The sequence below is a fragment of the Oncorhynchus gorbuscha genome, linkage group LG16 (assembly GCF_021184085.1).
Source record: "Oncorhynchus gorbuscha isolate QuinsamMale2020 ecotype Even-year linkage group LG16, OgorEven_v1.0, whole genome shotgun sequence".
In the NCBI taxonomy this organism is placed as follows: domain Eukaryota; kingdom Metazoa; phylum Chordata; class Actinopteri; order Salmoniformes; family Salmonidae; genus Oncorhynchus; species Oncorhynchus gorbuscha.
Genome location: NC_060188.1, coordinates 25,494,330 through 25,520,687, shown reverse-complemented (window position 1 = coordinate 25,520,687; position 26,358 = coordinate 25,494,330). Strand labels below are relative to the sequence as shown.

Here is a 26,358-nt window from a genome sequence, read left to right as displayed (position 1 = left end):
AATAAACTCTGTTTCTGTTAAGTCGCTTTTGGGTCCTCTTTCACCTGCATGACAGAAGGAACCGACCAAGGAATGGACCCAGCGACTTCAGACGCTCGTTACACTGCCGTCGAGATCCAAGGAGCCATGCTCGGCAGACACGAGCAGGAATTGTCTGCTGCTCGCCATGCCGTGGAGAACCTGGCCGCTCAGGTTTCCGACCTCTCTGGACAGTTCCAGAGTCTACGTCTCGTGCCACCTGTTACTTCCTGGCCTGCCGAGCCTCCAGAACCTAGGGTTAATAACCCACCTTGCTACTCCGGGCAGCCCACTGAGTGCCGCTCCTTTCTCACGCAGTGTGAGATTGTGTTCTCTCTCCAACCCAACACATACTCTAGAGAGAGAGCTCGGGTTGCTTACGTCATTTCACTCCTTACTGGCCGGGCTCGAGAATGGGGCACAGCTATCTGGGAGGCAAGGGCTGATTGCTCTAACAAGTTCCAGAACTTTAAAGAGGAGATGATTCGGGTTTTTGACCGTTCAGTTTTTGGTAGGGAGGCTTCTAGGGCCCTGGCTTCCTTATGCCAAGGTGAACGGTCCATAACGGATTATTCTATTGAGTTTCGCACTCTTGCTGCCTCTAGTGAGTGGAACGAGCCGGCGCTGCTCGCTCGTTTTCTGGAGGGACTCCACGCAGTGGTTAAGGATGAGATTCTCTCCCGGGAGGTTCCTTCAGATGTGGACTCTTTGATTGCTCTCGCCATCCGCATAGAACGACGGGTAGATCTTCGTCACCGGGCTCGTGGAAGAGAGCTCGCATCAACGGTGTTTCCCTGCTCCGCATCGCAACCATCTCCCTCCTCTGGCTTTGAGACTGAGCCCATGCAGCTGGGAGGGATTCGCATCTCGACTAAGGAGAGGGAACGGAGGATCACCAACCGCCTGTGCCTCTATTGCGGAGTTGCTGGACATTTTGTTAATTCATGTCCAGTAAGAGGCCAGAGCCCATCAGTAAGCGGAGGGCTACTGGTGAGCGCTACTACTCAGGTCTCTTCATCTAGATCCTGTACTACTTATGTCGGTCCATCTACGCTGGACCGGTTCGGGTGCTACATGCAGTGCCTTGATTGACTCTGGGGCTGAGGGTTGTTTCATGGACGAAGCATGGGTTCGGAAACATAACATTCCTTTCAGACCGTTAGACAAGCCTACGCCCATGTTTGCCTTAGATGGTAGTCATCTTCCCAGTATCAAATTTGAGACACTACCTTTAACCCTCACAGTATCTGGTAACCACAGTGAGACTATTTCTTTTTGATTTTCCGTTCACCGTTTACACCTGTTGTTTTGGGTCATCCCTGGCTAGTATGTCATAATCCTTCTATTAATTGGTCTAGTAATTCTATCCTATCCTGGAACGTTTCTTGTCATGTGAAGTGTTTAATGTCTGCCATCCCTCCCGTTTCTTCTGTCCCTACTTCTCAGGAGGAACCTGGCGATTTGACAGGAGTGCCGGAGGAACTGCGCCCTGCGTGGATTATCGAGGGCTGAATGACATAACGGTTAAGAATCGTTATCCGCTTCCCCTTATGTCGTCAGCCTTCGAGATTCTGCAGGGAGCCAGGTTCTTTACTAAGTTGGACCTTCGTAACGCTTACCATCTCGTGCGCATCAGAGAGGGGGACGAGTGGAAAACGGCGTTTAACACTCCGTTAGGGCATTTTGAGTACCGGGTTCTGCCGTTCGGTCTCGCTAATGCTCCAGCTGTCTTTCAGGCATTAGTTAATGATGTACTGAGAGACATGCTGAACATCTTTGTTTCGTTTACCTTGACGATATCCTGATTTTTTCACCGTCACTCGAGATTCATGTTCAGCACGTTCGACGTGTACTCCAGCGCCTTTTAGAGAATTGTCACTATGTGAAGGCTGAGAAGTGCGCCTTTCATGTCTCCTCTGTCACATTTCTCGGTTCTGTTATTTCCGCTGAAGGCATTCAGATGGATCCCGCTAAGGTCCAGGCTGTCAGCGATTGGCCCGTCCCTAAGTCACGTGTCGAGTTGCAGCGCTTTCTCGGTTTCGCTAATTTCTATCGGCGTTTCATTCGTAATTTCGGTCAGTGGCAGTCCTCTCACAGCCCTTACTTCTGTCAAGACGTGCTTTAAGTGGTCGGTTCCGCCCAGGGCTTTTGATCTCCTCAAGAAGCGTTTTACATCCGCTCCTATCCTGTTACTCCTGACGTCACTAAACAATTCATTGTCGAGGTTGGGCGACCGTCCTTTTGTCGTTTGGACTGACCATAAGAACCTTGAGTACATCCGTTCTGCCAAACGACTCAATGCACGTCAAGCTCGTTGGGCGTTGTTTTCGCTCGTTTCGAGTTCGTTATTTCTTATCGCCCGGGAAATAAGAACACCAAGCCTGATGCCTTATCCCGTCTCTTTAGTTCTTCTGTAGCTTCTACCGACCCGAGGGATTCTCCCTGAAGGGCGTGTTGTCGGGTTGACTGTCTGGGGAATTGAGAGACAGGTAAAGCAAGCACTCACTCACACTGCGTCGCCGCGCGCTTGTCCTAGTAACCTTCTTCGTTCCTGTCTCTACTCGTCTGGCTGTTCTTCAGTGGGCTCACTCTGCCAAGTTAGCTGGCCACCCCGGCGTTCGGGGTACGCTTGCTTCTATTCGCCAGCGGTTTTGGTGGCCTACTCAGGAGCGTGACACGCGCCGTTTCGTGGCTGCTTGTTCGGACTGCGCGCAGACTAAGTCAGGTAACTCTCCTCCTGCCGGTCGTCTCAGACCGCTTCCCATTCCTTCTCGACCATGGTCTCACATCACCTTAGACTTTATTACCGGTCTGCCTTCGTCTGCGGGGAAGACTGTGATTCTTACGGTTGTCGATAGGTTCTCTAAGGCGGCTCATTTTATTCCCTCGCTAAGCTTCCTTCCGCTAAGGAGACGGCACAAATCATCATTGAGAATGTGTTCAGAATTCATGGCCTCCCGTTAGACGCCGTTTCGGACAGAGGTCCGCAATTCACGTCACAGTTTTGGAGGGAGTTCTGTCGTTTGATTAGTGCTTCCGTCAGTCTCTCTTCCGGTTTTCATCCCCAGTCTAACGGTCAAGCAGAACGGGCCAATCAGACGATTGGTCGCATATTACGCAGCCTTTCTTTCAGAAACCCTGCGTCTTGGGCAGAACAGCTCCCCTGGGCAGAATACGCTCACAACTCGCTTCCTTCGTCTGCTACCGGGCTATCTCCTTTTCAGAGTAGTCTTGGGTACCAGCCTCCTCTGTTCTCGTCCCAGCTCGCCGAGTCCAGCGTTCCCTCCGCTCAGGCTTTTGTCCAACGTTGTGAGCGCACCTGGAGGAGGGTCAGGTCTGCACTTTGCCGTTATAGGGTGCAGACTGTGAGAGCCGCCAATAAACGTAGGATTAAGAGTCCTAGGTATTGTCGCGGTCAGAGAGTGTGGCTTTCCACTCGTAACCTTCCCCTTACTACAGCTTCTCGCAAGTTGACTCCGCGGTTCATTGGTCCGTTCCGTGTTTCTCAGGTCGTAAATCCTGTCGCAGTGCGACTGCTTCTTCCGCGACATCTTCGTCGCGTCCACCCTGTCTTCCATGTCTCCTGTGTCAAGCCTTTTCTTCGCGCCCCCGTTCGTCTCCCCCCCCGTCCTTGTCGAGGGCGCACCTATTTACAAGGTACGGAAGATCATGGACATGCGTTCTCGGGGACGTGGTCACCAGTACTTAGTGGATTGGGAGGGTTACGGTCCTGAGGAGAGGAGTTGGGTTCCATCTCGGGACGTGCTGGACCGTTCGTTGATTGATGATTTCCTCCGTTGCCGCCAGGGTTCCTCCTCGAGTGTGCCAGGAGGCGCTCGGTGAGTGGGGGGGTACTGTCATGTTTTGTCATAGATTGTCATGTCTTGTCCCGGTGCTCCTTCTTCTATTCGTTTCCCCCTGCTGGTCTTATTAGGTTCTTTTCCTCTTTCTATCCCCCTCCCTCTCTCTCGCTCTCTCTCTCTATCGTTCCGTTCCTGCTTCCAGCTGTTCCTCATTCTCCTAACTACCTCATTTACTCTTTCACACCTGTCCCCTATTTTGCCCTCTGATTAGAGTCCCTATTTCTCCCTCTGTTTCCGCTTCTGTCCTTGTCGGATCCTTGTTTGATGTTTGCTGTTCTGTGTCCTTGTTCCGCCCTGTCGTGTTTTTGCCTTCTTCAGATGCTGCGTGTGAGCAGGTATCTATATCAGCTACGGCCTGCGCCTTCCCGAAGCGACCTGCAGTCTGTGGTCGCATCTCCAGTTGTTCCCCTCTACTGACTTGAGGATTTCAGTTTTCCTGTTTTGACTTTACCTGAGATAATATCCAGGATTATCGTTTTTGTTAAAGACTGGAATAAAGACTCTGTTTCTGTTAAGTCGCTTTTGGGTCCTCATTCACCTGCATAACAGGACTGCCGGGGTGTTAAGCATAACCCAGTTAGGTCACCTAACAGGAACTCTGAAGATAGATAAGGGGCAATCAATTCACATATGGTGTCCAGGGCACAGCTGGGAGCTGAGGGGGGTCTGTAACCGGTGGCAACAGTGAGAGACTTATTTCTGGAGAGATTAATTTTTAAAATTAGAAGCTCGAACTGTGTGGGCATAGACCTGGAAAGTATGACAGAACTTTGCAGGCTATCTCTGGAGTAGATTGCAACTCCTCCCCCTTTGGCAGTTCTATCTTGATGGAAAATGTTGTAGTTGGGTATAGAAATCTCTGAATTTTGGTGGCCTTCCTAAGCCAGGATTCAGACACGGCAAGGACATCAGGGTTGGCGGAGGGTGCTAAAAGCAGTGAGTAAAACAAACTTAGGGAGGAGGTTTTTGATGTTAACATGCATGAAACCAAGGCTTTTTCGGTTACAGAAGTCAACAAATGAGAGAGCCTGGGGACACGCAGGGCCTGGGTTAACCTCCACATCACCCGAGGAACAGAGGAGGAGTAGGATTAGGGTACGGCTAAAGGCTATCAAAACTGGTCGTCTAGTGCGTTGGGGACAGAGAATAAAAGGAGCAGATTTCTGGGCGTGGTAGAATAGATTCAGGGTTCTATGTACAGACAGGAGTATGATGGGGTGTGGGTACAGTGGAGGTAAACCCAGGCACTGAGTGATGATAAGAGGGGTTGCATCTCTGGACGCGCTAGTTATGCTGGGTGAGGTCACCATATGTGTGGGAGGTGGGACAAAGGAGGTATCTGAGGCATTTTTAGTGGGACTAGGGGCTCTGCAGTAAACCTTAACACTGATAACTATCCTAAACAACGTTATACAAGACATATTGACATTTGAGAGAGACATAAAGCGAGGCATAAAGCAATCACAGGTGTTGATTGGGAGAGCTAGCTAAGACAACAATGGGTAAGACAACATCAACAGGTAAAATGGCGATGAATGGGCAGAGAGGGTAGGTTAACTACACACAGGGCCTGAGTTCTGTGTGTTTGGTTTAGGAGTGAACCGAACTGAAGCATGCTAACGCCTGAGTTGATCAGAAAACACTTGTATGAGTGATAGTCTGTTGAACCAATAGGCAATTCATCAGGGATGTCTGTCGCTCTGCCTTTGCTTCAACACTGCCTTTACCCTGGGCTTTCATCTATAGCTGTAAGACTAGCAAAGTCTCAGACAACAACAAAAAACACCAAAATTACTGACTTTGTCTATGCGATAGCGATTCTGCATAAAATGTAAATCCTTTGGAATGTTACTTGTCAATTCCTCTGAGTTTTGACTCAATCTTTCAAAATGATACTGAGTGGTCTTCCCTTGCCTAACTGTACGTGGTGAAACTGGAAATCCCATAATATGACGGCACGTTGAATATGTGTGCTGCTTCACTACCCTGAGAAAACCCATCTGCTACGGTGTCTCACATTCACTGCATAGTAGCATACTGTATGCACACAGGTCTGGTCTGGGGTTTCCACTGTGGTTTCACTTATTTACATTGTCTATAGTTGTCCCGTTGAGTCACTGCTTTGTGTAAACTGGTCTGAAATGGCAGATGTGAAATATAGTATTTTTCGTATCATTCTAGTCTCCTTACATTCTTAATGTATGTCTGTCAATGTCTCTCTCTTCGGCTCTCTCTCTATTTCTTCTCTCTTTTATCTCTGATAGGAACTAGCCTTCCCCCGTCCTGCTCGGCGTGAGGAGCTGAGTTAAGGTGAATGGTGAAATGAAGGGGCGTGAAGAGGCAGAAGGAGACTGAGAGCCTAGCCTTTCATCAGCAGCTGCTGACTCAGTTTCTGAAAGCAAAATGCCACCCCTCCAGCCTGCTTGGCCAGCAGCTAATCCGGTTGGAGAATGGATTCCATTTTAACGGTGTGCTGTGGAGTGGCCTGATGTATGGCTGGAGTTTGTGTGTGTGTGTGTGTGTGTGTGTGTGTGTGTGTGTGTGTGTGTGTGTGTGTGTGTGTGTGTGTGTGTGTGTGTGTGTGTGTGTGTGTGTGTGTGTGTGTGTGTGTGTGTGTGTGTGTGTGTGTGTGTGTGTGTGTGTGTGTGTGTGTGCGCACAGAGGGCCTAGTGGAGTGTGTGTTTTCTGTTGTTGCTTTAACCACGTTTTTTGTGTGTGAAACCGAAGTTAGAAATAATAAAATTAGTTCATAGTATTGCCATGTATTATATGTCTTGAGAAATATTGGCTTTCCGAAAAAAAAACACTTCCACTTCCAGGTGCTGCGTTTGGCCAAGTGACAGTCGTTAAGTCGGAAAACTCTCATATTTCAAATGCCTAGCAGCGTTCCCGAAGGACACTTACTAAGAGGAGGAAAATGGACTGTGGACCAAATTCTGCTTCATAAATTAGTCATTAGTCACTGAATAGTTTATGTGTTTATGCAGTATCAATCACACAAGTCAACATGTAATTTACTGTTCAGTCTCTAGGGACCAACACTGCTGGAATTGGGTGCATGTAGGCCTTTCTATCTGGAATGGAGGTTAATCAAGGAGATTCATATTTCCTGATTGTTTTTTTGTCTCCAGCCATATACTTAGCTATGTACAAACATACATGCACATAACTACCAAAACCTGCTTTTGTGTGTAAAGGTTACCAGGACCTGAGGCTTACAGGGTTCTAAAATATGACTCGCACACATCTCTGTCTCTTCTACTCCCTGTCAGTCTTTCAATGCATCTCCCTCAGAGGGGACTTTTCTGTGGTTGTTTTGTTCAGTCTGCTTGTAAAGCTGGTAGACGGCTGCTGCTGGCCCTCTCCCAATGAACTCAGTTTAACCTCTTTCTCGCTCTCTCTATTAGAAAAGCACATGTGCACATGTGAGCTCACAAACATTGTTTTTTTATATTTAAATCGTTTTTTTTCCATCTTTAGTTCTTCTGCCAGATGATGTCACTGGCATCACTCATTGTATGCTCAATGAGAGATTGCTGGATGAAGTTTTACCTGTTATGGAAAATCTGGTATCCTAAATGAGATCCAAAACATATTCACTTTAACCCTGTCTGTTCCTCTACCACAAGGTGTCACTGTGCTCCTCCAGCTAGAGAATGTATCAATATTACAATGCACAGCATTTTAAAGTTTGAGTATCCATGATGATCATATCCATAATATAATATAATAATATGATTTCAGTTTGTCATGACGTATGGGTGGTAATAACCCAATGGGATGCTTTTACAGAAGTCAATGACTAATAACAATGGGATGTTTTACAGTCAATCAAAAGGTTTTTCGTATTCTACAATGCAGGATTTGTTTGCAGTTGGTGTGTGTAGATCTGTGTAAATCTGTGTGAATAGCGTGTAGCACATATTTGACCATTTAACTTATTTACAGTTGGAAAGGGCCGAGAAAAAGACTCCCTCTGGGAAGTGACACACAGCCTCTCTCTGCTAACACCTCTCAGGCTCTGGTGCGGTCTGCAGCCAAAACATTATATTCACGTGAAGGGAGAAAGATGCTGTGCCTAAATATACTGCCTGCAAGTACCTAGCAAAAGATGAATCACTTTAATTTGGTCTTTCTTTCACTCCACCTTACATTTTACTATAAAGTGCTTTGCTTTTAGTCAAATGAGACAAAAGCCACTGCCTATTTTGTTCACAAACAAAGTACTTATAAAATAGATGCTATTTTCCATCTGACCGAACAGAATCTTAGCTGTGTGTTAAAGGTCTGTCTGTCAGCGGCTATTTGATTGCATAGCAGAACATAGAGGGTACAAAGGCCTACAAATCCAATAAAAGTTTCTCACTCTTGGCCTTGCCACTTCCTAGAACTGGGCATCTCCATCTCCTCAAATTCCCATTAGTTTTCTCCACTTCCTTCCCATTGAGACACATTAAAGGCAACATGTGCACATGTTGGCCTATTCTAGTAAACACCTGTTATGTGGTTCAACGTGGTTCATCAATAGATGATGTACTGCAGTGCTATTTAGAAATAGATCACATTGCTCTTACAAAGGCTACTTCAGTTATTACAAGACTATTTCTAATGATGATTATAACAATAGCATATAAAATGATAATATGTAGGAAAATAATAATAAACTATTTCTCCTTCATCTATGTATTATTATTATAATTATTATTATTATTGTTGTTATTTCATCATCAATACAGAATTTGATAATTTGATCATTTAATTGCCTTACATTTGTTAGGTTAGGCTATATTATGCTGGTAAATTAATTTACTGAATTAGGGACAATATTTTGCACATGTTAATGTTTTCATATGACAATATTCGCCTGTCAAACAGAAAACGCCGGAAGTGGGCGGTTAGAGAGAGGGAGAGAACTTAGAGGGTTCCTGCTATCTGGGATCCTTGGGAAGCCCCTACCCCCCATTGAAGTTGACATTTAAAATAGTTAAGGTAAGGGCAAGGGTTAGGTAAGGCTTATGGTTAATGTTAAGGTTTACGATATGGACGTCCCAAGGATCCTTTATTGCACTGACAGATCCTAGAGTGGAGTGCAAGCGAAAGACGAGAGAGAGAATGAAAAAAAACTGCGTAGCGAACAGTTAGAAAGAGACGGGAGAGGTTCATTTTCTGGGTCGTGCGTACGTTGCGGAGCTTTCCCTTACTTTTATACAAAAAGACAACTAAATTGATCGTCCTGTCAAGGTAGGTTTGTTAACTATGTCAGCTTCGAGAAGATTTTGGAAAAGCATATTTCATGCAGACGGTTTCTATTGCGAAAGAATGTTCCGACAGCGCTTTGTAAACAAACTATGGTTCGAGTTGTGTGGCTCTGCCGTCTTTTAGGCTAGCCAAGCGTGGCTATAATGTCACCGACAATACCACATGTGAAGCTACAAATATATTTTTAGTGTTTACAATATTGATTGAGTGTATTGTTAATATAATATTTACTTTGTTACGGGTGTTTGTTGACCCTTTCTCCTATATATATATATTGAATCAACAGGCTGAGTCCAACCTCCTCCTGGAAGTCAAGCGAGAACTCGAATACGCTAGATCATTTATTTTCTTCAACATTGCACAACGTTTTTAACATAACATCTTAACGGCTATATTATTAACATAATTCACATGTTATACGGTTCATTGAAATAGCGTGTAGCCTAGGTCAAACGCAAATTGGAATGTGAGTTTATTCTATCAAACCGTTAGCCAGCGTGAGGCGCATATCATGGTATAATGAATGTGCGTGTGGAACTCCTCTCAAGAAGTTGTGTTGTAGCCTAACAGGTGAAAGTTCAACTTGTATTGCACATCTATTTTAGTTAGCTAACTTTCGAAATTAGATAAGAACTAGATAAATAAATGATCAATGCCGATGTAAAATAAAATATGGTGTCTGCCTGTCAATGTAAAAATAAGCAGTTGTATTATTATTTATCCTAGACAAGCAGTTATATTTTTATGTATTTATTTCATTTAGACAAATACGCTATATATTATTGGAATGACTTTCAGTGCAACAAAGAAACCATGAGTAATAATCCTCTCTAAAGTGTTTGTGGCGATGGCACATTATTTGGCAGAATATGTTTCTGAGATGTTTTTTATTTTGTCCAAGTTTGCTGGTGAAAATGGGCGTCTACCATTTTAAAATGAACTGAATCATTTGACATAATGTTAACAACCATGTAATAATGCACAACTGTGCACAATTGCTACTGTAGGCCATATTGGCTGCAGACTTTTAATGTGGTGTTGATATGCTGGTAAAGTAGTCCAATGTTTATCTTATTGCACCCGGAGAGCAAGGCAGCCTGGCTATTGGTCAGGTGATGCAGTCAAGGTGTGACATTCTCTCTGCTCCTGTTTATTTGAGTGCTTTATTACATTTACATTACATTACATTTAAGTCATTTAGCAGACGCTCTTATCCAGAGCGACTTACAAATTGGTGCATTCACCTTATGACATCCAGTGGAACAACCACTTTACAATAGTGCATCTAAATATTTTAAGGGGGGGGTGAGAAGGATTACTTTATCCTATCCTAGGTATTCCTTAAAGAGGTGGGGTTTCAGGTGTCTCCGGAAGGTGGTGATTGACTCCGCTGTCCTGGCGTCGTGAGGGAGTTTGTTCCACCATTGGGGGGCCAGAGCAGCGAACAGTTTTGACTGGGCTGAGCGGGAACTGTACTTCCTCAGTGGTAGGGAGGCGAGCAGGCCAGAGGTGGATGAACGCAGTGCCCTTGTTTGGGTGTAAGGCCTGATCAGAGCCTGGAGGTACTGAGGTGCCGTTCCCCTCACAGCTCCGTAGGCAAGCACCATGGTCTTGTAGCGGATGCGAGCTTCAACTGGAAGCCAGTGGAGAGAACGGAGGAGCGGGGTGACGTGAGAGAACTTGGGAAGGTTGAACACTAGACGGGCTGCGGCGTTCTGGATGAGTTGTAGGGGTTTAATGGCACAGGCAGGGAGCCCAGCCAACAGCGAGTTGCAGTAATCCAGACGGGAGATGACAAGTGCCTGGATTAGGACCTGCGCCGCTTCCTGTGTGAGGCAGGGTCGTACTCTGCGGATGTTGTAGAGCATGAACCTACAGGAACGGGCCACCGCCTTGATGTTAGTTGAGAACGACAGGGTGTTGTCCAGGATCACGCCAAGGTTCTTAGCGCTCTGGGAGGAGGACATAATGGAATTGTCAACCGTGATGGTGAGATCATGGAACGGGCAGTCCTTCCCCGGGAGGAAGAGCAGCTCCGTCTTGCCGAAGTTCAGCTTGAGGTGGTGATCCGTCATCCACACTGATATGTCTGCCAGACATGCAGAGATGCGATTCGCCACCTGGTCATCAGAAGGGGAAAAGGAGAAGATTAATTGTGTGTCGTCTGCATAGCAATGATAGGAGAGACCATGTGAGGTTATGACAGAGCCAAGTGACTTGGTGTATAGCGAGAATAGGAGAGGGCCTAGAACAGAGCCCTGGGGGACACCAGTGGTGAGAGCGCGTGGTGAGGAGACAGATTCTCGCCACGCCACCTGGTAGGAGCGACCTGTCAGGTAGGACGCAATCCAAGCGTGGGCCGCGCCGGAGATGCCCAACTCGGAGAGGGTGGAGAGGAGGATCTGATGGTTCACAGTATCGAAGGCAGCCGATAGGTCTAGAAGGATGAGAGCAGAGGAGAGAGAGTTAGCTTTAGCGGTGCGGAGCGCCTCCGTGATACAGAGAAGAGCAGTCTCAGTTGAATGACTAGTCTTGAAACCTGACTGATTTGGATCAAGAAGGTCATTCTGAGAGAGATAGCGGGAGAGCTGACCAAAGACGGCACGTTCAAGAGTTTTGGAGAGAAAAGATTGACAGTGACTTTATGACAGTTGTTCTCCAAGCCTCCTTACCACAACTGAGTAAACATGGGTGTTTGGAACACAAACAATGGATTTAATTTAAAGAGGTTTTATGTCAATGATTCCTAATTAAATCTGGAATAAAACAAGCCACTTCATCTAGTTGTTCTAATAGTCTCCCAATCCCTCATTGATATGTGTCAGTGAGTGTTTTACTTGTTTTATAACAAAATAGCCACACGGGATGCTTTGTAAAATGTGGTCAGTCGTTATAACAATGAAAACAAACATGAAAACAAATAACAAACACGTGCTGTATGAGTAATCCGTTTAGTACCAAAACTGTTATTCTGTTTGCTTTCTTATTCCTCTCTTGTGAGAAATGAGCTCAACATATTTTGTACACAATGGGCTTCAACTAACCGGTGAGAGATGAATGGATTCACACTGTTTTATAAAGGGAGTTCATTCACTAGTTTTCCATCAATCACATTTGTTGCTATTGGGGTTAGAAGAAGCTCCATCACAGTATCGATGACGTGGACGTCGATTAAATGCGGAAGGCACATTTCGGTGGAATACATTCAGTTGTGCAACTGACTAGATATACCCTTTACCTTTCCCTAATTAATGTCACAGAAGCCACAGATGTGTTGGCATTAAAATGCCACTGAAAGCAGTGCTGTATGGTTGTGGTTGTTGTCACTGAAGACATGGACATGTCCCGTAATAGTGCACTGTGTGACTCACATATAAAGGTATGTAATTGGAAACATAGTTGTTGGTGTTTAGCTGAAATGTCACCACATGCATTGATGTTATAGTGTTTTACTAGACTGTCATATGGCTTAACCTTACAAGCACAAACAGGTCTCTGTATAAAGGAAATACCCCTAAATTGTTGATGTGTTGATGACTAAAATGTCAATGTCACTGCGAGCTTCAGTGGTGATAAGATTTGTGTGTGTGTCCGCGTGTGTGTGCGCTACAACCACACTGAGTATGGACATTGATGTTTGTTTAAAGAAACTCAGATAAAGAAAGTCATTACTTCCTGCGATGCAGTTTGATTGCACCCCACCTTGTCCCTGTGTATCCTACCTCTTTCATGTTATAATGACATTATTCACACACCAACTGATAGCAGCACAGGTCAGGATGCTTTGATGAGTGTTTTGCTAACCGGGGTTAACAGTCAGGTGCACTACCAGACTTCCTTGACCCAACCCACCACCCCTTGAAAATGAATTGATTTGGTAGATGTTTGCATTATTTTGACCTCCTGCAGTTATAGTTTTGCCTGACGACTCATTCTGAATTGAACTCTGCTGCTCTATCAATCGCTCCATACATTCATGGTGGAGAAGAAATGGTAGTGGGTGGGGTGTTTGGCCGAAGGGATGTGGATGGGTAGTCAGGCTAGTTAGAATTGGAAGACAAAGTGTAAACTCTAACATACCTTTCCAGCTAATAGGCTATCTCCAAACACATTTTTGCTAGTAGAATCTGTTAAGCTGGTTAAACAAAGGTTAGCCATGTGTTTGCAAAAACTAATGTCCAAGTCAAGAAAGCTTATACCAGCAGCCTCACCTGCTTTTTTCAGTCTATATCAGATACTCCAGTGAGTGTAATTAGCTCCAATTACTGTAAGTTGCTCAATATTAGGAGTTCAGAAATCAAGTTGACATAAAAATGTGTTTATTCTGTTGTTGCTAGTGATATTCATTTTTAATATTCATTTAAAAAAGGATCTCCAGTTGAATACCCCTGATCTAGCTGAATTCTCTGACCCTGTATCTCCTCCACAGCATAATGTAGCTTCCCCAGACAATTCACCACCCACAACCACTCCTTATTCCTCCTCCACAACCACTCCATATTCCTCCTCCACCACCCACAACCACTCCATATTCCTCCTCCACCACCCACAACCACTCCATATTCCTCCTCCTCCACCACCCACAACCACTCCATATTCCTCCTCCACCACCCACAACCACTCCTTATTCCTCCTCCACAACCACTCCATATTCCTCCTCCACCACCCACAACCACTCCATATTCCTCCCCCTCCACCACCCACAACCATTCCATATTCCTCCTCCACCACCCACAACCACTCCATATTCCCCCACAACCACCCACAACCACTCCATATTCCCCCACCACCACACTCAACCACTCCATATTCCCCCTCCACCACCCACAACCACTCCATATTCTCCCACCACCACCCACAACCACTCCATATTCCTCCTCCACCACCCACAACCACTCCATAACACAACCACTCCATATTCCTCCACCACCCACAACCCTCCACCACCCACAACCACTCCATATTCCTCCTCCACCACCCACAACCCTCCACCACCCACAACCACTCCATATTCCCCCTCCACCACCCTCAACCACTCCATATTCCTCCTCCACCACCCACAACCACTCCTTAGTCCTCCACCACCCACAACCACTCCATATTCCTCCTCCACCACCCACAACCACTCCATATTCCTCCTCCACCACCCTCAACCACTCCATATTCCTCCTCCACCATCCTCAACCACTCCATATACCCCCTCCACCACCCACAACCACTCCATATTCCCCCTCCACCACCCTCAACCAGGGGCCAGGTGTGCGTAATGAAAATTCCGTAGGAATCCATGGCATTCTGGCTCTGTTCCATTTGCTCTTTGGCTGCTTATACGTTCTGCTGTATTGGGCTTTCTGTCCTGAAGCCTGCAAATCATTTGTGGTACTAGGTCCTGTAGATTTTCCATAATGGATTGTCTGCCCAGCTTCATCTGCACAATTTGGGATGTGTTTTCCCTCTCTAAAATAAATAAGCACTTGGTCAGACATCAATGGAAACCGTTATGGTAAACCATCAAGGATTGTTTGCACCACTTAACCCTGACCCACTTGACATTATGTGAAGCGCTGCCTGGGGAGCCCACACGGTTAATTCAACTGGACTATGTAACTGGCCATTTCCACTGCCAAGACAAAGTTTCAGAGGTCGTGTTGGGTCTGGCTGACGCGGACAGTTGGCATGCTGGGCACACATGATTTGGACGGCACAACCTGTCCTAGGCAGAGAGGGAGCAGAAACAGACACAGAGAGACAACCCCAGAAACAGCAGGGGAACAGGGGAAACCCTATGTTTAAGGATCCCGTCTCTCAACAGGCAGGGCAGGCCATGTGGTCACAGCATGCCCGTGTGCTTAGCCAGAGTTCCCCCACTTTATCTCCTTCCCTGCTACCAGGAAAGCCATGGCAGTGATACTGACCTGATGGGTCTTTACTGGAAGGGCTGGAGGAAGGAAGATGAGAGATTTTGGTGCATGGGCGGGTTATTTTGGTGCATGGGTGGGTTGTTTTGGTGCATGGGTGGGTTGTTTTGGTGCATGGGTGGGTTGCTCTGATGCTGGTGAAAAGGGATGGTTAGTTGAAGTATTCCATGCATGCCTGTGATGAATTCATGGATGTAACACATTTGAATTCTTTAGCTTCCATGGCGCTGTGAGGTCCCCTAGGCAGAGAGCTCTGTATATATTGTACACATTTTAGGGCTGACCCCAGTTAGTCAACTGGTCAATTGTTTGGTCAATAGGCTGCTGGTTGGCTGAGATTTCTTTATAATTTTTATAATTTTTTTCAAGGGGCACAAGACACCTGACATCTGATTCGCACCTGTCTCACTGGACTAATCCAATGCGGAGGCCACAGGGATGGCATAGTCCATCACTCTAAGACATGTGATATTGATAGTGTATATGCTTATATTATGTAAAAATAATGGTGCAACACTAATATATCTAATATATCTAACAAATGTTCTTTGTCCCGCGTTGGGTACGTTCGCTGTCCACATTTCTGAAAGATAATCTTCAGTGGGCCTTTCCCTATGTTGCCATGTGCATAATAGCAAAGTTAACATATTAGCATATTATTAGCATATTAGGATTGAGAACAATGCGGCGGAGGTAGCAGAGACGAGGAAATAGCCATTGCCTTAGTGAGGAAATCCTAAATTCATTAGGTCTATAATCAATAGCCTAACAGTTAAATGTGCCTGGCTTTATAAAATCATTCATATACAGGGCCTTCGGAAAGTGTTCATACCCATTGACTTTTTCCACCTTTTGTTACGTTACAGCCGTATTCTAAAATTGATTAAATATTTTTTCACCTAACCAATCTACACACAATATCCCATAATGACAAAGCGAAAACAGGTTTTTAGGAATTTCTGCTAATTTCTAAAAAATTCAAAACAGAAATACCTTATTTATGCAACTATTCAGACTCTTTTCTATGAGACTCAAAATTGAGTTCTGGTGCATCCTGTTTCCATCGATCATCCTTGAGATGTTTCTACTGTCACGCCCTGGTCTTAGTATTTTGTGTTTTCTTTATTATTTTGGTCAGGCCAGGGTGTGACATGGGTTATTTTATGTGGTGTGTTTTGTCTTGGGGTTTTTGTAGGTTATGGGATTGTGTTATAGTAGAGTAGTCTAGGAAAGTCTATGGTTGCCTGGAGTGGTTCTCAATCAGAGGCAGGTGTTTATCGTTGTCTGATTGGGAACCATATTTAGGCAGCCATATTCTTTGAGTGTTTCGTGGGTGATTGTTCCTGTCGCTGTGTTTGTTTGCACCAGATAGGGCTGTTTAGGTTTTTCACGTTACGCTTATTGTTTTGTATTGTATCGTCATTATCTTTATTAAAGATGTATGAAGATAACCACGCTGCATTTTGGTCCTCCTCTCCTTCGACGGAAGAAAACCTTGACATCTACAACTTGATTTGACCACCTGTGGTAAATTCAATTGATTGGACATGATTTGGAAAGGCACACACCTGTCTATATAAGGACCCAGAGTTGATAGTACATGTCAGAGCAAAAACCAAGCCAAGAGGTCGAAGGAATTGTCCGTAGAGCTCCGAGACAGGATTGTGTCAAGGCACAGATCTGGGGAAGGGTACAAAAAAAATCTGCAGCATTGATGGTCCAAGAACATAGTGGCCTCCATCATTCTTAAATGGAGAAGTTTGGAACCACCAAGACTTCCTAGAGCTGGCCGCCCTGCCAAACTGAGAAATCGGGGGAGAAGGGCCTTAGTCAGGGAGGTGATCAAGAACCCAATGATCACTCTGACAAAGCTCTAGAGTTCCCCTGTGGAGATGGGAGAACCTTCCAGAAGGACAACCATCTTTGCAGAACACCACCAATCAGGCCTTTATGGTAGAGTGGCCAGATGGAAGCTACTCCTCAATAAAAGGCACATGACAGCCCGCTTTGAGTTTGCCAAAATGCACCTAAAGGACTATCAGACCATGAGAAACAAGATTCTCTGGTCTGATGAAACCAAGATTGAACTCTTTAGCCTGAATGCCAAGCATCGCGTCTGTAGGAAACCTGGCACCATTTTTAGGGGCAGGGACTGGGAGACTAGTCAGGATTGAGGCAAAGATGAAAGAAGTACAGAGACATCTTTGATGAAAACCTGCTCCAGAGCTCTTAGGATCTCAGACTGGGGCAAAGGTTCACCTTCCAACAGGACAACGACCCTAAGCACACAGCCAAGACAAAGCTTAAGTGGCTTCGGGACAAGTCTCTGAATGTCCTTGAGTGGCCCAGCCAGAGCCCGGAACTGAACCCGATCTAAAATATCTGAAGAGATCTGAAAATAGCTGTGCAGCAATGCTCCCCATCCAACCTGACAGAGCTTGAGAGGTCGGCAGGGAAGAATGGGAGAAACTCCCCAAATACAGGGGTGCCAGTTTTCACTATGGGGTATTGTGTATAGATTTCTCAGAAAAAATATCTATTTAATACATTTTTGAATAATGGTGTAAAGTAACAAAATGTGGAAAAAGTCAAGGGGTTTGAATACTTTCTGAAGGTACTGTATATCTACAGAAATAAGACCGATGTAGCATGATATATTGGCCTAAGGTTGAGACAATAAGAAGACACAGTGGCAGAATAAATTCAACCCCACCTCTGTTTCATCACAAAACTGGATAGCTACCTCTGTCCAGTGAAGTCCACAAAGCATATGGCATGTAACAAACAGCTACATGACCGATAGCATGGACCACTAAACAACTATTGATTTAGAACCATGGAGAGTTACTTCAAGTCGCAAAGGAAACAGGAGCTGCTCATTATCAAGGGAAGCCAAATGCTCGCTGGCTTCCCTTGTTTTCAATTCTACTGGCGGCAACAATGTCATACTCTTAAACCAGACAGCATCAGATAGATGACCTACACATATTGAAGGAAAATGATGAAACACAGGGAGACCGAAGATGGGGGGGGGGTCTGGCATCTCTTGGCGTCCATGAATACACGCTGCTGGAGGAGGGAGGGAAGGAGGAAGAAAAGGGAAAAGGGGAGGAGGTGTTGATAGGAGGTTGTTAATTTGTTAGGTTGTTAAATTGTTAATGTTTGACCATTGAAAATCATAAAGGCTGTTATTGGGGTAGGATAATCAAATCTTAGATTAAGACTAAGAGGGGGTTCCAATTTGAGCATGAGGAAGTGTTACCCAATCAGAGTGCGGTGTCATGTAGGCTACAAGGAAGTGGGCACGTTCAACATTGCAGCCGACTTTAAAGGCGAGTCGAGACTGACTGATCGACAAATCACCTTGCATCTAAAAAACGACTCAATCTTAGTTGTAGATCAGTCAGTCACGATTTACCCATGATATATTGCGGTGTTAATGATCTCAAACACAGCCAATGGATACCTAAGTGTGTGCCGTGGCCTTTTTCAGATGGCCATGGTGTTGATTGGTTTCTTTTTACATTCTCTCTCTCTCTCTCTCTCTCTCTCTCTCTCTCTCTCTCTCTCTCTCTCTCTCTCTCTCTCTCTCTGCCTTCAGCTGAGTAACAGTGTGTTGTCCAGTCCAAGCAGAGATTAAACCTCACTAGGGTGAACGTGAAACGGGTTTAACATTCTTAAGCAGAGAGTGGAGGAAGGGAGGAAGAGAGAAAGACAGTTAAAGGGAAAGAGATACTGTAGTAGGGGAGGAGTCCCGGGGTCTATGAGAAAGCATGTGGTGGTGAAAGCAAGGCTCACGCTAACCCCTACCCCCACTAACCCCGCCCCTTTCAGTTGGGCTCAAACTAATCCTATAGTCACATGACCTCCAGAGCTCTCAGCCTTGCCTAGGCAAGACTGATCCGTCTGTCAAATACATCATGTAGCATGGGTCACGATTGACAGCTACATTACATTACTCTGAAGGTTGTATCTAGTAACACTAAATGGGATATATTGTTAACAAGAGGTTTATCATCCAACTAAAATCCTTCCTTTTTAAAATGGTTAAGGTGGTCCACATAGTCATCAACACCCATAGAGTTGAATCACTCCTGCTGGTCTTGATGTGCCAGTGCAACGTAACTCTCACGCTCTCACTTTTGCTCTCTCTCTTTCACTGTATTTCTCTGATAGACTGTAAAAATATATGTATTTGAAAGATTTCTCTTTTCCTCTGTGTTGCACACCAGACACTGAGACACGTGATAAAGCCTCCGGATATTATCTTTGTGACACACAAGAAATTACCAGCGCTCTTGAAAAAGGTCGCTCTCAGCCCTCGCTCTCAGCCAGCCATGGGAAGGTAGCATGCAAATTAGGGAGGGGCATGTGGCTGTGAGCATCACGTTTTTCTCAAATGTCACCTGTGGATATTTTTGTTTTTGCTGGGATTCCGAGTTTCTGACTGAGTTAAGCTGACTGGGTTAAATGTGATGGTCTTTGGATATACCTTACTTAATTAACGTTTATTTCTGGTTAATTCCTTCTTAAATGTCCTTTGGCATTGTTTTGTGGTTGGGGGTTGGGGGATAACTGGTGTTATCTATCCTTGTTGCAATATGCAAATTGTATGCAAATAGTTGGAAACCAGAATTTTACCCAGTTATTTTCTTTCAAGTAAATACACATGAGCAAAATGCTACAACCACTTCACCAGAGTTACATTCAATAGACTCTAAACTAGAGGTCGACCGATTATGATTTTTCACCGCCGATACCGATTATTGGATGGCCAAAAGAAAGCCGATACCGATTAATCGGCCAATTGTTATTTAATTTTTATTTGTAATAATGACAATTACAACAGTACTGAATTAACACTTATTTGAACTTAATATAAAACATCAATAAAATCAATTTAGCCTCAAATAAATAATGAAACATGCTCAATTTGGTTTAAATAATGCAAACACAAAGTGCTGGAGAAGAAAGTAATATGTGTGCCATGTAAAAATGTGTGCCATGTAAAAATGTGTGCCATGTAAAAATGTGTGCCTTGTAAAAATATGTGCAGGAACACATCGACAACAGCCACACTCGAAGCATCGTTACCCATCGCTCCACAAAAGCCGTGGCCCTTGCAGCGCAAGGGGAATAACAACTCCAAATCTAAAAGCGAGTGACGTTTGAAACAGTATTAGCGCACACCCAGCTAACTAGCTAACCATTTCACATTGGTTACACCAGCCATTAGGCTGATAGGCTTGAAGTCATAAACAGCGCTGTGCTTGCGAAGAGCTGCTGGCAAAATGCAAGCAAGTGCTGTTTGAATGAATGATAACCGGCCTGCTGCTGCTCAGTCAGACTGCTCTATCAAATCAGACTTAATTATAACATAATAACACACAGAAATACGGTCCTTTGGTCATTAATATGATCGAATCCGGAAACTATCATTTCGAAAACAAAACGTTTATTATTTCAGTGAAATACGGAAGCGTTCAGTATTTTATCTAACGGGTGGCATCCCTAAGTCTTAATATTCTTGTTACATTGCACAACCTTCAATGTATGTCATAAGTACGTAAAATTCTGGCAAATTAGTTTGCAATTAGCCAGGCAGCCCAAACGGTTGCATATACCCTGACTCTGCGTGCAATGAACGCAAGAGAAATGACACAATTTCACCTGGTTAATATTGCCTGCTAAACTGGATTAGTAGTTATAACTAGTGATTATGATTGATTGTTTTTTATAAGATAAGTTTAATGCTAGCTATCAATTTACCTTGGCTTCTACTACATTCGCGTAACAGGCAGGCTCCTCGTGGAGTGCAAAGGTTAGAGCGTTGGACTAGTTAACTGTGCGGTTGCAAGATTGAAACCCTTGAGCTGTCAAGGTGAAAATCTTTCGTTTTGCCCCTGAACAAGGCAGTTAACCCAAGGCATTCATTGAAAATAAGACTTGCCTAGTTAAATAAATAAAATAAAAAATAAATTGGCCAAAAATGCCGATTTCCGATTGTTATGAAAACTTGAAATCGGCCCTAATTAATCGGCCATTCCGATTAATCGGTCGACGTCTACTCTAAACAGGAGCAGACATTTTCACATTGAAGATGCTCATTTGCATTCTCATAGCATTTACAGTATATTCTTTCTTTATTTTTTGGTTACTTTTTACCCCTTTTTCGTGATATCCAAATGATAGTTACAGTCTTGTCCCATCGCTGCAACTCCCGTACGGACTCGGGAGAGGCAAAGGTCGAGAGCCATGCATTCGCCTAGCAGCACTGCTCGCTTAACCCGGAAGACAGCCGCACCAATGTGTCGGAGGAAACACCGTACAGCTGGCTACAGAGGTCAGCGTGCATGAACCCGGCCCACCACAAGGAGTCACTAGAGCGCGATGAGACAAGGACAACCCGGACAATGCTGGTCCAATTGTGCGCCGCCTCATGGGTCTCCCTGTTGTGGCCGGCTGCGACACAGCCTGGGATCGAACCGGGTCTGTAGTGACGCCTCAAGCACTGCGATGCATTGCCCTAGACTGCTGCGCTACACAGGAGGCCCTATTTACAGTATATTGTAATGGTTTAAATGATTGTGATATCATATGACTGTGATATAATTTTGTCCAGCCCAACATATTATTTTCAAAGTAATTAATTAAAAGCTACCCAATCTTCGTAAGGCATGCACACCTCATGCTGGGTTGGCACCGGGGGGAATCAAAGAAGGCATTTGAACTGTAATGTTTGATCAACTCTACAGGAGGTCCAATTTGCTGCAGGTCACGTCATGCTGGACAGCAGAATTTGTTCAAATGTTAGCAAATATCAATACCACGTACATGCCGCTCAGAGCAAGCCGTAGCTACCATGCTAACCACTTTGGCCCTGACGTTGAAACAATTTACCAGTACAGCCGACTAAGGGTTCATTCCCAACCGATCACTTGATTCCATATCAGTGGTTCCTAAACTTTTGTTTGCAACAACAACAAAAAATCCCGCAAGCCTAAAAATCTTTCTTGACACCCACCAATACAACAAATTCTCACCTAGCGTTCAGGTGCCACAATGCCGAAGATACAGACTTTCTCACCCTCCACTCTTTAAACTTTTGGCTACACTGTCCTGTCAAGATGGGCACAGATCATAGATTTGTAAATGAAGAGAAAGATTTAACAGAATGGACTGGATGAGTGTACAGATGTAGAATCTTAATTTGAGCCAGTTTGCTACAACACAAAAATAATCCTGTAGCAACAGGAAATGTGAATTATTATGTGGATTATAATGAATGGAGATTTTCTCCTGCATTAGGGTGATCAAATTGAAATCTTACGTCTTCAGCTAGCTATACTATCTACAGTATGTTGTATGCATTTGTGTGACCAGTGTTCCTGTTGTTCAGTGGATAAAGCAGTGATATCCCCCCAGATAACCTGGAGGAGAGACTAATCTAGTGGCTCCAGTATTGCACTAGAGGTCAGGGGTCGTCTGCTCTGCCCTTATTGCCATAAATCAACCTGGCATCAGCCTTGCATTAGTTTACTGAAAGGTCAAGCCTTATAAACTCACACATGACTGGCTGCTACACTGAAGATTATTATGTGCTCCAGTGGTGATGTCATCTAAACTCTTACAGTCCTCCACTGATGATTTCTGTTTCTAAACCTATTGCCTCGTCTTTCCTGGTTTTGGTTTTGTTGAGGATTGCATTGGCTGGTTAGGGTTTGAATTGGCTGGTTAGGGTTTGAATTGGCTGTATTTTTCAGCAGGTGGTTTTGTTTGGACACTGGCTGGTTGTGGAGTATAATTCTACAGTGTGTTCTGGAGAACTCAACTGTATCCTTTTGGCTTTCTGAGAAATGTATTCTTGGTTAAAGATCCTGGCAGACGGTAAAGTGGTCAAGCCCTCTGTTTCAATGGCGTTTGAGAATCTGCCTGTTAAATGTAGTGTAACTTAAAGCAGGATGAGGAAAAACCGGTGGTCGATCACCACTTCCACGTTCAAACCTACTACTGGTTACATTACAGCAGGAGATCCTCATTAAACATAAAACCCTGACTGAATGATGAAGCATTGGGGGGGAGGGGGGGAGAACTGCGAAGGGAAGGAGTGAGATGGAAATAGGGAAATAAGAACATCTCATCAGATGCAACACACATACACATCATATTGCCATTATTCCCGACCCGCTTAATCCCAGAATGTTAAAAAACAAAACAAATCTAGGTCAAGGCTGCGCTCCCTCTGGGGAATGGGCCAAATGTCTTTAGCAGATTAAGACAAGATGATAATGACGATGATTATGATCCAGAACAGACCGGGCCCTTTGTCAAAATTAATGTTGCTGCTTTAGTGGTGTTGTGTTTTATAATCTGTTGTTTGACAGGATCAGGCTGCCAAGCTGATTGAGCAAGTCTAAAGCCATGTCTGTTGGTCGGTCGGTCGGGCTGTCTGGTGTCAAACATCAGGCCCTCTTGACCCTCTCCATCTCTTTCCTTCTCAGTAGGATCTGTGGTTCTCACAGTCTTAATCACATATCTCTCTCTCTCTTTCTCTCTGTCTCTCTCTCTCTTGGTTTAAATTTAAAATGAATAAATAACCTAATGGATAAGAAAGTATTGTCTCATTTCTGGGCCCTGTCCTGGGCTCTCTGTTCTTCTTCTCATCCTTCTCCATCCATCTCTATCTAGTGCAGAGCTAGTGTTATGTGGACCGTCAGAGTGTGGACCTGTGGTTCTATTGATCCAATTACTTCGTCATTGCCCTCGGCGGCTCTTCTCCTCTCCAGCGTGGCTCGCTGCTGCTCACTCTGCACGACATCTCTCTCGCTCTCTCTCTCAGCTTGCGCTGGAGGATCCTCATATAACATCTCCAAATTATAGTTGAAGGAGAAAATTTAATATTGACTGTAGTCTTAAAATGAATAGAGTATGGTTTTACCCCACACTGGTGGCTGCCTCTGTGCACAGCCTGGAACATATTAATGATTAAACACAGAAAAGTGTCTGATAACCCAGGCCGGTGAAGACAAGAACTGTGTGTGTGTGTGTGTGTGTGTGTGTGTGTGTGTGTGTGTGTGTGTGTGTGTGTGTGTGTGTGTGTGTGTGTGTGTGTGTGTGTGTGTGTGTGTGTGTGTGTGTGTGTGTGTGTGTGTGTGTGTGTGTGTGTTGTGACGGCCCTGAATTTTTCTGAACCGTCTCAGTGCAGCTCCTTCCAATAGGGCGCTTTCCCTTTAATTCCCAATTAAATAGCCAGTATCAGCTGCGCAAAAGTGGGGGTTGTGATGGAGACGTGCATGAGGATGTGTTCAACCCTCAGTTCCCGAAGCTTCTCTATTCCGTTGTTTTGTTGCCGTTAAACGTGTGTTTTGTTGCCTAATAGAGTTTACCCAGGATCGGATCCACTCTTTGCGTCCCTGGACTACACCTCTCCGTTCTTCGTGGCCTTTCTCCGCTGGAGATCTATTGGCGGATTGGATTGTCTGACTGACCGACTGACTACCACCTTTTTGTATACGGTATTTCATTTGTTTGGATGTGATGTATACTGTGATTTGTGTAGTTAGTGGTAGTTGAGGACTTAATTAAGAGTTGATCCGCTTTAAGGTTCTGTGGTAAAGTAATTGTTATATTGATTGTATGTTTAATACTGGGTTTACGCTACACGGAACGAACGGACAAACATCGCGGGGCAGGACTCTTTTTAGGCCCGAGGTACAGGACATTTCTGGAGGAACCAGAACTCATTGTGATATTATTATATATGTGTGTAATCATTGTTGTTGCTAATACAACCCACGCAACAGAATATAATTGTTTTTGAAGTTCTTTTCAATGTTTTAAGGGTTTATGAAAAGTTTATTTCCATCCTGACTTTTACATACGTCCTTTGTATTGGTGTAGACTTGACGGACCAGATGGGACTCATTCCCACCCAAACTAAAAGGAGAAACTAATGTTTTCTCTGGTAGGCACAACCTACCTGGCACCCCTATAAATAATAACCTCAAGTCAAAACCGTTACATAAAAAATGGCACCCTAGATGGGACAGCTCAACATTGAGAACTAACCAAAGCAAATATTTTGTGTGGAATTAAAACAATGGATTCACTCCAAGATAATGTGCTCATCCATGTCATACCTGTCAATGGGAATACACAGGGCCATTCTGACCATCAAGCTGACAACGCAAATCATAATGTGAATGGAGATAATGGAGTTGCTTTGGGCCAGAGCCCTGGGAATCTGAATGCCCGGCCTGAGCCACAGGCCACAGGAGGTCTAACCAGTTACTCACTTATTGACATGGATCTGTGTGGAAGTACTGAGCTAGCCCTCCCTCTGACACCCAACCTTCCTCCATTGTCTGGTTTATCTCCAGAGGTTGTAGTCTTACAACTTCAAGGTGACATCCTTGATATTCGTCGGACTCAACAACATCTCCAAACTCTTATCCACCATAATTTCAAATGTCTGAGGGAAGAGCAACAACAGAGTGCCATGGAATTCAGAAACTCACTGAGCACTCTAACCCACATGCTGACAGAGCTCAGTGAGAGTGGAAGACGGGAAATTACTGGTGCCCTGGACAGGCAGTTTGACTACCAACGAAACCAACTCACTGCCACTCTCCAATGGCGCCTGCAACATCACCACACTGAGGTCCTCAAGGACGTTAATTCTGTTTTTTCTCCCATGGTTAACACTGTAGGCCACTTGCAGAGAGAACTCTCTAATTGTGTTAAAATGTTGGATGACGTGTCTGTGGACATGGCCTCCATTAGGCATAACTCCTTACACAGAGTTTCTCTGGTGTCCACTTCTGTTCAGACCACTGAGGGCCAAGCTAGCACCTCTGAACAGCCAAGACAAGGCCATGCTACAGTCACCACTGTCGATGGACTGGTTCGCTTGGGACAGCAGTTTGAGAAGGACAGAGAATGCCAACAGCAATATGACCAGAGAAAGAAACAGACACCCAAGACAGACTATCAACAACAGCCAGAGAATCCAGCCAAGACCCCTCTCATGTTTTGTTGGAGATGTAGCCAAAAGGGACATTCTTCAGCTACATGTCCAAGACCGTATCAAGTAAACCCTTCCAGAAACCACAAATCACAACAGGCCAACACACCTAACTCTCTTCGCAGCAATGACCATCCTTCTCTGGGTGCTTTAACCAGAGCTGAAACCCCAAGAGTCACTGCCTACGCCCCCCCATCGACATCCCCATCCTTTCAGTTAATACCGCACCAATCAGAAGCTAAAAAGTTACATGATTGGGGTTCAAATGTGGCACTCT

General features: G+C 44.8%; 1 protein-coding gene across 1 annotated transcript in view; it reads left to right on the top strand.

Annotated features, from left to right (window-relative positions):
• Positions 1–8,838: 8,838 nt before the first annotated feature.
• LOC123998889 (signal transducer and activator of transcription 5B-like) overlaps positions 8,839–26,358 on the top strand; it is a 100,735-nt gene continuing 83,215 nt past the window's right edge. The window contains exon 1 of the mRNA XM_046304111.1: positions 8,839–9,122. The gene's annotated coding sequence lies outside the window, so the exon portion shown is untranslated. The remainder of the gene's footprint in view (positions 9,123–26,358) is intronic.